A 12,194-nucleotide genomic window follows, 5' to 3' on the forward strand; every position below is an offset into this window, starting at 1 on the left:
AGGGGGAATAGCTTCATACTGGAAGAGAGTGGGGTTAGGTGGAGTATTGGGAAAAAAATTGTTCCCTGTGAGGGTGGTGAAGCCCTGGCACCAAAAAGTTGTGGCTGTCCCATTCCTGGAAATGTCCAAGGCCAGGCTGGATGGGGCTTGGAACACCCTGGGATAGTGGGAGGTGGAATTGGATGATGTTTAAGGTCTTTTCCAACCCAAGCCATCCCATGATTCTATATATCTGTATATAAATATATGATTATTTTTATTGACATGCCCATGTTTACTGTAATATAAAAAAGATTGTTAAAATAAGAAAAGAAAGAGGGAAGCCCCAGGCCAGCATCCTCAGACTACTCCAAATAATTTTGATTCACAAAAATGATACATTTCCTGGCATATCCAACAGTATTTGTGTGCAGCCACAGGCTCTGGGCATTTGTAAACTACATTTATAAACCAGATAATAAACATTGCACAGACTTCTGTACACCCTGCACATTTTCCTTCCTATTTCCTCCTGATTTTCCTCCTGCTTTTCCTGAGGAAGTTTACACATGGATGCTGAAGCACTGAAACACGAGGTTTGCTCTTTCCTTCACCAAGTGAGTGTTTTCCTCTTTAGATGGCTTTTAAGGCTTGGAAAATGGATATTGCAATCTCAGTGCACAACTGATGCACGGTGCACAGATGCAGAGCCTTGGAAAACATTTGCATTGACTATCATGATGCTTTCCTAATTAGATGCCTCTGAATATAGATCTATTTCCAGCATGGTTTTTACGTCGAACTGCACAACAAATTCAGTTCAACTGGCAGTTTAGCTTATCCAAATGCCATCCACGGGAGTTAGCTGAAATAAATTAAAGAGGCAGTAATGTGCTCGTAGCGTTAACATTAGCATTTCGTGGCCTTTAGCTAGCTCAGGCAATAAACAAGGCAGGATTGTGAAAAGTTTCCTGCTTCTGTGGACAGAAGGGTGTCTGATGGCTGAGGGCTGATTGCTGCTTCTCATCAGGCTCTGCCTGGCTCCCCTCTCCTGGCAGGGCTCCTGAGAGGGTGGAACCATCCCAGAGAGGGTTAAAGGTGGGAAATCAGAGGAATTTCATGGGGTCTCAAGGTGTGAGGTGCTGCAGCTGGATTGGGGTACCAGCACTGGGGTTGGGGATGACAAAATCGAGAGCAGCTCTGCCAGGAAGGGTTTGGAGGTGCTGGAGGAGTGAGAGGGTGAGATGTCCCAAAAACCTTCATGTCCTGGGCTCATCCCAGTGTAGCCAGCAAGGGAAGGGGGAATTCTGTCCCTGTGCCCTGCTCAGGTGTGACTCCACCTGCAGAGCTGCCCCAGCCCTGTCCCAGCCCAGGGAGGAGCTGGAGCTGCTGCAGAGCCCAGAGGAGCAGCAGGATGAGCAGAGGGATGGAGCAGCTCTGCTGGGAGGAAAGGCTGGCACAGCTGGGATTGTTCACCTGCACAGGAGAAGCTTTGGGCTGAGCTCAGGGTGGCCTTGCAGGGCCTGAAGGAGCTGCAGGAAACATGGAGAGAGACAATTGCCAAGGGCTGGAGGGACAGGACACAGGGAATGGAGGGACAGACACAGGGAATGGAGGGACAGACACAGGGAATGGCTTCCCACTGCCAGAGGGCAGGGCTGGATTGAATATTAGGTGTAAATTCTTCCCTGTAATGGTGGGCAGGGCTGGCACAGGGTGCCCAGAGATTTTGTGGCTGCCCCTGGATCCCTGGCAGTGCCCAAGGTCAGGCTGGATGGGGCTTGAAGCCACCTGGGATAATGGAGATTGTCCCAGCTCATGGGAGGGATGTTAGAACAAGATGATCTTTAAGTTCCCTTACAACCCAAACCATTCCATGATCCCCTCATTCCATAAAACAGAACAAAGGAAGGCAAAAGGGGGATGGATGTCAAAGGAACCTCGTAATGAGCTAATGGAAGGGGCAGCTCAGCAGCTGGGGATGCAGCAGGTGCCACTCCCTGGGTGCTGCCTGCAGGGATGGAGCTCTGCTGACAGAATCCAGCCAGTGTGAATTGCAATTAAGTGTTTTTCCCTCTGCTTGTCCTTCAGCAAACAGCTCGAGTGAAACTCTGGCTACAGCGACAGTGAGACGACCTCAGTCAGGATTTTTGGGGAATTCAGAAGAGGCATCAATGTTTTCTCCTATCATCCTCCTCCTTCCACAGCTGATGGAAGCAAAAATTGCTTTTAAGTACCTGGAGCTGCAGATATAAATTACAGCTGAATTAGGCTTTGAAACACTGCCTTGGGCTGCTTTCCTGGAGTCTCAAACAGCCAGGGACATATGTGGCAGAATTCTTGTTACTGAGAGAAAGTGGTTTTTCTAGAAATTACCCACCATAGAGGGAAACATGATTTTGCTCAGTAATTAATGTCATGACTTTATGAAATTGTGGCACAGGAAAGGAAGGGACAGTGCAGAGCTGGCAGAAGGCACAAAGGGACAGAGGAGCTTTTCTGGCAGGACAAAAGGGTGTCAAAAGCTGAGCAGAGATGGGAATTAGATGAGAAGGAGAAAAGGAAAAATATCACCTTTATGAAAGTCCAAACTGTAGAATTGCTGTCATTTTATATCAAATTGCCTCTTTTTCTTTTTCCTCCCCAAGGAACATGGATTACCTCAAGTATTAGGAGTGAAGAAGTACTGCAGCAAAGGAAAAGCTCAAAATGGAGTTGTTTCATTAGGTGAACCCTATGCTTTCCCAGGAATCGTGCTGGAGCCCCAGATTTGGGTAAAGAAGGAGAGCTGCTTTCTGCCATGCTTGAAGCAGATTTCCTGCCCCAGGTTTAACTTCAGATGAACAGGAATGGAGTTTGGCTCTGACAAGAAAGCCTCAGGAAGGAGCAGGGGACAGGAGTGGTGGCTTTATGGCCCCTGGGGCTGATGGAGCACTGGAACAAGAGCCAGAGAGGGGCAGGGAGCTGGGATGAGCTCCCTGATGATGGTGAGATCTTCCCCTCAAATCCCAGAATGGTTTGGGCTGGAAGGGACCTTAAATCCCACCCAGTGTCACCCCTGCCATGGCAGGGACACCTCCCACTGTCCCCAGTGTCCAGCCTGGCCTTGGGCACTGCCAGGGATCCAGGGGCAGCCACAGCTGCTCTGGGAATTCCATCCCAGCCCCTCCCCACCCTCCCAGGGAAGAATTCCTGACTCCCAACATCCCATTTAAACCTGCCCTCTTTCAGTCTAAAGCAATTTCCCCTTTTTCTGCCACTAAATGTCCTTCAAAATGTTTCTCTCCACCTCCTGAGTGTCTGAGCTGGCCACCACATGCTGCTTAGCTTCTCCCAAATGAGGTCATTGCTTGAGAACAAATTCTAGCATGTTATCACAAAAATTCTGCATATTGCCACCAAAGAACCATCAGTATTTCCATTAATTTATATAAATACGCCTTCAGCCACCACGAGGACTGCAACTCCAAAGAGCAAACATTTTAATCGTGTTCCAGAAGATTGCAGTTTGCTCAAGCACCTGCCAGCTTTATCCTGGCAGACCAGGCTAGGATTGCTCTGGCATTTTATTGTGACTTGCTGTTTGATGATCAATTTATCCCTTTTTTTTTTTTTTTTTTTTTTTTTTTTTTTTTTTTTTGGGCAATAAATACTTGCTGTATGTGGCAAAGCATCTGGAGCCACTTGTTAGTCCAGCACACAAGGGATGCAGAGCAGTCAGCACAGCCACTGTCTAATTTTGAAGCTAGAATTTATTTATTTATGTCAGCTGGTCAAGCTACATCCTTTCCTGTACTGTGATTGTAAAAGTAGCTGTTACAGTCGTGGTGCACAATTTTGAAAAGCAGTAATGGCCCATCAGTGAGGCAGCAGCACCTGCAGAAAGGAGAAAGGGCTTTTTGGACAGGTTTGTGTGGCAGAGCAGGGAACAGCCCTGAGATTCAGCACAGCTCCAGCTGAAGCCATTGGCATCTCCTTGGTGCTGAACCAAGGGGATGATTGCCAGGGCAGCAGAGATCCAGCAGAGCTTGGAGAACAATTCAAAACCCACTTTTGCTGCCTAGAAATGTGGGAATGCAGCAGGCAACATGAGTGCTGCACCATAAAAAAAAAAATTACAGCCTGGTGTTGTTCAGGCTTGATCTCATCTTTTAATTAGACAATGACAAAAGGTTGTTTTCCAAGACTTTACACACCTTAAAAATTAAAAACCTTGATAAGGAGTGCATTCCTGCCAGCAATATATTAGCTGAGGAAGGGAGCAAAGACTGAAGAGAGGGGAGCTTGGTGTGGTGTGGTCACTGCTGGCTCAAAGCAAAATCAAAACGTTCCCAGAGTTTGCTGTACAATTATTCCAAAGGGGAATAGGTTTGCATAAATATTTCCAAGACTGGAGTGGATGGTCAGCACTGTTTGCAAACACAAACACTGTGGCACCATAAAACTTCCTTGGCTGGGCCTCGTGCTGATGTGCACTAAAATCAACTTTTGAAGAGATCCCTGCGTCCTCAAATGGAAAAAGGGAATTACTGAGTGCTTGTTGAGCTCAGGCACTGCAGGAGCAGCAACCACACTCTAAGGCAGGAGTTTAACTTTTAAAGACAGGACAGGAGGTTTCTGTCACGTTTCCCTCCCTGCCAGCAGATTGCTCCTGTCAGCCTTGACAAAGGGGAAACTTGGAGGCAAAGAAACTGAAAACGTTCTGCAGATATAGCAAATGACTCTTTAATATTAATTTATATTTGCTAAGTTGTGATTCTTAAGCCTCTTAAAGACTGTGAAGGTGCAGATGGGCAAATGCAGATTTTTTTAATATTAAAAACTAAAACAATCTTATAATTAGAACAATCTCATCTTGTACGTGCTGAAGTTTGACACAGTGCATTAGCTGAAGGTTAAATTACAACCAAGCACAGCTGAAAAGTTCAGAAGAATAAAACTTCTCTAAAAATATATATTAAATTATTTAATTCACTGCCACACATTTGTTCTCCAGTAGCTGGATTCACATTTTGATTCCTGGGAGGGAAATTTTCATTCCCTGTTCAAAGTGGTTTTTTGAAGGAAGGAAAAAGGTCACTTTGAAAACTGTTGACGCCTGCAAACGGGGGAGAACTCCTGATTGATTTATGTTTGTTTGTACCATGTGTGATGGGAACTGAAATATTAAGTAAAGGGTGTGGGGAGGGCATCAGGAATCCTGTATTAGAGAAGGTCAGGTTCTATTTTCAAGCATCTTAATTTTTCAGGACTCTGGCTTCCTCTCACACTTAATAGTTATGGCATTTGCTGTGTAAATTCCTAACTCAAATATATCAGCAGAAAGATGACCTTGCCAGATTGCAGAAATATGCTAAATATTAAATCCCTTAAGGCTTAGGCTTCGCTCACACATGCAAAGAAGTTTCAAGAAATGGTTATGAAATACAAATACGCATCACAGCTACACTGAACTTACATAATATCTTAGACAAGAAAGTTAAGTTTTAATAACTGACTTTTAGATGTCACTGCCACAGGAAAACTCAGGAAAAAAGATCATGTTGGGATGCTAAGGGAAACATACTCCACCAAATCCCCTATTTTTCATCCAGGAAAGGCAGCAGCTCTCTTAGTTTCCCTCAAACTTGAGCTGAATCAAAATACCAAATCAAAATGCTTTTATCCCCCATAATTATTTAAATATCCATCTGTTTGTTCCCATATGAGCAATATCTGGAGCTAAACACAACAGCTGGATGCCCTGGCCAAAAACTCACCTCATTCCTTCATATCTCAGAGCTGGTATCATCTTTAATTGATTGATTGTCCAGAAAAAAAGAGCTGAAAATAACCTGTGCTTTGACTGACAGTTCAGTTAATGAGCTTAACTAGATAATCCTGTGAGGTCTGAAATTAAATACCACAGCTAAGGAAAGGTATTACCCCTGTTTTTCTCCTCACTCTGACTTCACCAAGTGCACAGTTCCAAGACAAAAGACAAGGAGCACAGCCCAGTGCCCAGAAAAAAATCCCAACTACTTCAATTCTTTTGTTAAAGAAGAACAAAGACAGCCAACTTCCATCTCAACAAAGTTTTAAAAGGTGGCTTCTCTTTTTTTTTTCTGGGAGAAATTACACGACTCTTGAAACTAGTAAACAAATAAAATAATAGAAAAACCCAAAAACAACAGGGAAAAAAAGAGAGAAAAAGAACTTGTAACCCCAGAGACTGCAACTTGCTTCTTATTTTAGCAATGCAGCTCTTACCAAGGTGAGGGAGCAGAGGTGCAGGGCACTTCTCTAAAACTTCAGCTGAATCCAGAATCTCTCATGTTGCACTAAGTGGGAGAGTAGCACAGTTATTTTGCTGAATAGGGTATTTAGAAAGAAACCTCTCTTAGATCAATTAGCTTGGTTGACTGTGTGTAGGCGAGAAACAGATTTCTCTGAAATGTTTGACCTTAGTTAATCAGAGAAGTGATCAGGCTGTGTCAGTGTCAGGCTGCAGCAATCAGCTCTTTTTCTTTCCTTTCAGGTTAGAGGAAGAAGGATCCTGCAAAAATTTTCAATTTCTCAATTATGATTCCTAACTAATTTTTGACTGCAGAATGAAAACCTCTAAATTGCTGTGAAGTCATAAATACCCTGGGTTATATAATACAGCCTCACATCCTCATTAAAAGTGATGTCTTCAGCATCATTTACTAATTCCTCACTTTTTCCCAGCTTTGGAGAAAACTGCCTAGCAAGGAGTCCACCTCCAACACCCAGCCCCTGTCACTGAGGGGTTTATTGGATGTGCTTCCAAGTCTCCATTATCTGTGATTTCCAGTCTATTAACTATTTACCTCTGCTAGCCCATGAGCATTTCTAACATAAATCCTGCTGCAGTCAACATGGATGCTCGATATAAATAAGGAAGGAGCAGTGGATTGGATCAGCTCCATCTGGAAATGGGATAAACTCCTCCCTGTCTCACCAAACTCAGGTGATTTTGCTGCAGGAGGCTGGACACTTTCAAGGTTTGGCAGCCAGACTAAAGTCTGAGGAAGGGCTTCAATAGGCAGTGGGTCAGCTTGGTTTGCTGTCTGAAAAAAGGAATTTGAGCACCAGGAAAAGGTCCTGCTCCTCCAGAGTTCCTCCAAACGCTCTCTGCAGGCAATTCCTGCACAGCAGATAATAGATGCTGATATGTAACCAGACAGAATTTGTTTGGCTTTGTTTCTGATGCAGCAGACACATCAAAAAACAATCAGATGTCACTGCAGCTATATTTACAAATGGATGGCTAATAACTGGAAGCTGGTGCAAATTAAGTCAGATTTATTTCACTCTAGGTGAGAGCTTGTTAATAACAGTGAAATGCACGAGGAAGAGAGGCTCTGCTAAATCTCCCTGCTTGGCAGAAGCCTCATCCATCACAGAATTGCTGCAGTTGAATATGGCACATTTACACAGTCTGTGAAAGATTTGCAAAAGCACCCAGGGGATTAAAGTGCACGAGTGCCAATGACTTTAAATGGTACTTGCTTTTGCAAATTTTATCCCCTGAGACTCCAGTAAACTTCATAATGCACGAAAATACAGTCTGAAGTGCAATCCAGCTTTACATAAGTCTTATTTTAATTTGGCTGATACATTAAGGGCAAAACAAAAATGACTGGTTGGGGATTTTTTTGTTGTTGTTGTTGTTGTTGTTTTTAAAAGAAATTATCAGATTGGAAAGTAGATTTTTAAACAATACTTAACTCCTAGGCTCACAAATACAAAAGTCCCTAACAGCCAACAGATTAGATTTTTTTTCAGTGGGAATCAACAGGTTTTATGTCAGAGAAGAGACAGGCAAAAGGAATTAAGTGGCCTTGACTAATCATCTCACCTAAAGAATATCGCTGCTGACAGAGCACAGGAAAAGGGAGTTACAAGAGGGAACAGAATAGCCTAAAGCACACAAACAAAAATAACCTTTTAAAGTTGATTTGCATCAGAGGCTGTGGACCATTGTCTGAAAACACTCGTGTTGACTCCAGCAACCCAATCAAGCCTTATGTATTGTACCAGGAGAAAAGCTGTTCAGCTGGGAATGCTTTAACAGGAAGCAGAAGGAAAATTGAGAGTGAAATTTGGTTGCTAGGACAAAGAACAAGCAAGCAAAGTGCCTGCCTGCTCATGCCACAATAACTGAGGCATGCCCTGAAAGCCTGGAAGAGCTGAGAACCCAAATTTTCTGTGTACACGAGTCCTCCTTGGCCATGTGGTTTTTATATTCCTGAGCTGCAAAAACATTTTTCAGTGGCGTTTTGCAAGTCCCAGATCCATCACCTGCTTATTGTCAGCTCCTTCCAGGGCAGACAGGGAGAAGGGCACTCCAGAAGTGGCAATTAGGAGGGGATGTCTTCAAGGTTTTCTGATGAATTATCTTCTTGGGGGAAGGAGTGGCTTCCACACACACAGCGGGTGACGTGTTTTGTATCATGTATTACAATTTCACTCAGGTCTGGCTGGGTGGGAAGACAGCAAAGCTCACCAAAACAGCCCAAAACTCTGCCTGCAGAGAATCCCAGAATCAGCTAGGCTGGAAAACACCTCCAAGACTGAGTCCAAGCTGTGCCCCATCCCCAGCCCAGGGCACTGAGTGCCACGTCCTTGGACACCTCCAGGGATGGGCACTCCACTGCCAGCCTGAACATCTGTCCCAGTATTCAACAACCCCTTCCCTGGAAGACCTGAATTTCAGAGGAAATTGCTCCTGATGCCCAGGCTGAACCTCCCCTGGCACATCCTGAAGCCCCCTGCCCTCCCCAGCACGGGAGGCTGAGCTCCAGAGCCGCAGGGTGATAAATTCTGAGGTGATAACTTTCAGCACCAGGAGCCAGGAGGCAGCTCCAGGAGTTGTATCTCACCTTTATGGAGCACATCCTCCCTCGTGCTGCAGCCCTGCAGTGAGGTGGCACCTGAGGAAAATCAAAATCAAGGGCAAGTTTTGTGTTGTGCTGGTGCACCCAGGGAAGCCTGGCTCTGACTGTGCACTGGCACTGCAGGAAATGCTGTGCAGATGAAAAAGGGATGTTTACCTTTTGGGGGATTGTTTCCTCAAAGGAGAATTATCTGTTTCTGTGCAGGCAGAAAAAAAAAAAAAAAAAAAAAAAAAAAAGTCATAAGGAGAATTTCCCCACCTCGCTGGATAACTTTCAGGATTTCCTTTATTCTTCTTACTTTTACTTTTTGCTTTGTTGCTAGTCCTTGAAGCTTTGGCAGCTCTAAACCAAAGATACTACTGAAAATTAGTACTATTGACTACAAAATGTGCAGGATTACAATTTCAATGTGCAGCACAGAATCAAGGAAATGGACTTTTAATTCAGATGACAGGCACTAAGTCATGTACATCTGTGAGAAGGAAGCAAAAGCAGGTAGCTCTCTGATGCCAAGAAAACTTGTATTAATGGAAAGTGCTTCTATGAAAGGACCATTAACTTCTTCTGTATAAAAGTGTGAAGAATATGATGCATAATCCAAGCTTTCCCCTTGTGGGCATCCACACAGCAGCTCTGAAAAAAGCAGAAATAGAGAAGCTAATCATCCATCTTCTTGCTATGCAGCAGATGTCAATAAACTGGAGTTTGTGTTCCATTCCACTAAAATCCCAATGTCCCAGGCAATAACCTGTCTTTCAATAAACCCAGGGCTAATGTCCATGGAGATGTGAGCTAATGCCGAGTGGAAAATGACTTCTCTGTTTACCTACACCCAAATTGCATTTTATTCATTTTCATTTACCAGATAAAAACAATTGATTGCCTCAGCTTATCCTTTGTAAAGAAAAGGCCTTTGTGAACAGGGGAGCATTGATGGCACAAGAATTCTAGAGGAATAAAATTGCTTTCCCTGCAAACAATGATTCTAATTTCTCCACAGATGATGTCTCCCAATTCACTTTTTAAGCCCTGGATGCAAGAGGTTGTTTGGGTGCTCTCCAGAGGCTGTGGGCACCATATGCCAGGAGGAAGTCTAGAGGGCAAACTGCAGGCTGACTGATCAAAACTGAGGCTTTTATGTCTGGCTGTGCCAGAATTTGCAGTGCACAGCTGTGCTGCTCAGCTGCTGCTGCCTTGCATAACCTTTGATGCTCAGCACTGCTGCCCAGGTATCCCTGAAGACAGCACCACCTTTACAGGACATGAAGGGGAAATCTCTGAAGCAATTCACCTCATCAGCACGGCAGTGGGTGGGAAATGAGGAGCTGCAGCTCCTCAGCATCAGGCAGCCACCTCCCATCCCTTCACCTCCCTGCCCACGCCCTGTGCCTCCCCCTCAAAGTGCTCTTATTTCATCTGTCACAGAATCACAGAATCACAGAATCACAGAATCATTGGGTTGGAAGAGACCTTCAAGATCAAGTCCAACCCATGCCCTGAGACCTCAACCATGGCACTGAGTGCCACATCCAGTCCTTTTTAAACACATCCAGGGATGGTGACTCCACCACCTCCCTGGGCAGACCATTCCAGTACTTATCACTCTTTCCATAAAAATCTTTTTCCTAATATCCAACCTAATTTTCCCTTGATGTAGCTTGAGGCTGTGTCCTCTTGTTCTGTCAGTGCTGCCTGGAGAAAGAGACCAACCCCCCTGAGCACAGCCACCTTTCAGGGAGCTGTACAGAGTGCTGAGGTCACCCCTGAGTCTCCTTTTCTCCAGGTTAAACACCCCCAGCTCCCTCAGCCGTTCCTCACAGGGTTTGTGTTCCCTCACCAGCCTTTTTCCCTCCTCTGGACGTGCTCAAGCATCTCAACTTCACCTTTTCCAAACCCCTTCCCATCCCAGTGCAGAATCCCCCTTGCTGCTCCCAGGCCCTGCTGCCATCTCCCCACCCATCCATGCTCTGTCCCTGGGGTACCCAGGGCTGCTCTGGGCTCCAGGGCAGGGTGGTGACTGCACAGCTGGTGACCAGCCCAAAGCTCTCGTGCTGATGCTATTTTGGCTTTTTTTTGCTGGTGTTTTGGCAATGAGATTTGCCTGTTCAGTGTGGGTTTGTTGCTCCCACAATACAACATTTCGTGGGGATTCTTTCTTGAATGAGACAGAGAGACAGGACTTTTAGTTGTTCTAGAAAGTGCAGTTTATTTTTCTTATCTTCTACATAAAGCAAGAATTTTTGTTACAGGTGTTGAGAGCATAGTTAGAAATCACAAGACTTATAGCTACAAGGTTTTTTAAGGATTTTTTAACTAATAAAACACTGCTAACATATTTATGTTTCTAATTCAATAGCAAGATATTTCATTTTATTGATTTATACTACTGAACTTTTTAAGCTAATCATATCACAAGACACAAACTTACATTGCTGCACTCTAAAACTTCTTGTTACCTTTGTAACTACTTTTATTCCTTCTATATCTCAAACTCTATAGCTAAACTTTTCTCTACTTAACATGTCTCTGCTTTAAGCTTTAAATCTACATTCTTGCCTCTAGCACCTAAACTTGGAAGCTTTTCCTAAGGCCTCAGATTAAATCCTGTGTTTATTTCAAAGCTTTGGCTTATGTTCTGAGAATTCCCAACTTTCTGAGAATTCCTTGCATTTTTAATTCCAACAGTTCAGGGCACCCAGGTATGTGCCACCATCATCCCCTAAAAGGCCATAATCTGCTGGTTTTTTGGGTTTTTTTTTCAATTATTCACTCCATTAAATACAGGCTTGGCTCCCAATAAGAAATTACCATGGCTCAAGGAATACAGGGATATAATTCTGCCAAGATCTGCAAACCAAGCACAGAAAGTCACTGTACTTTGTGTACTTGATGAGGCCACCAGTTCATGTGCTCACACCCCCTCCCTTTGTCACATTAGTCCTGAAGATTTCTGCAGGAATCTTCATGCTGGAAACTACCACAGAATGTGAGTAATAGTATCAGTTTGGCCTTTGTGAAAAGATCATTAAATCACAGCACACTGAGAAGGGACAAGAGTCCTCAGGCTTATTTCAAAAGCTATTTTTAGCTGTAGATGTGAAGACTTTTCTTATCAAATAATTACTCATCACCACTAAAGGCAAGTTAACTTTTCAGAATAAAATAGGAAGTCATTGAAACCTTTTCTGAGTTTCCAAAAAAGGTTGAGTTAATGATCATTGAAGCCTCTGCACCTGACTGTAATTATTTAGTAACAAAAAATGGGAAAGCACAAAAAAAAAAATTTGAAACTATTACAATTCCTGCCTTCTTGCC

The sequence above is a fragment of the Oenanthe melanoleuca genome, chromosome 1, assembly GCF_029582105.1.
Source record: "Oenanthe melanoleuca isolate GR-GAL-2019-014 chromosome 1, OMel1.0, whole genome shotgun sequence".
NCBI lineage: Eukaryota > Metazoa > Chordata > Aves > Passeriformes > Muscicapidae > Oenanthe > Oenanthe melanoleuca.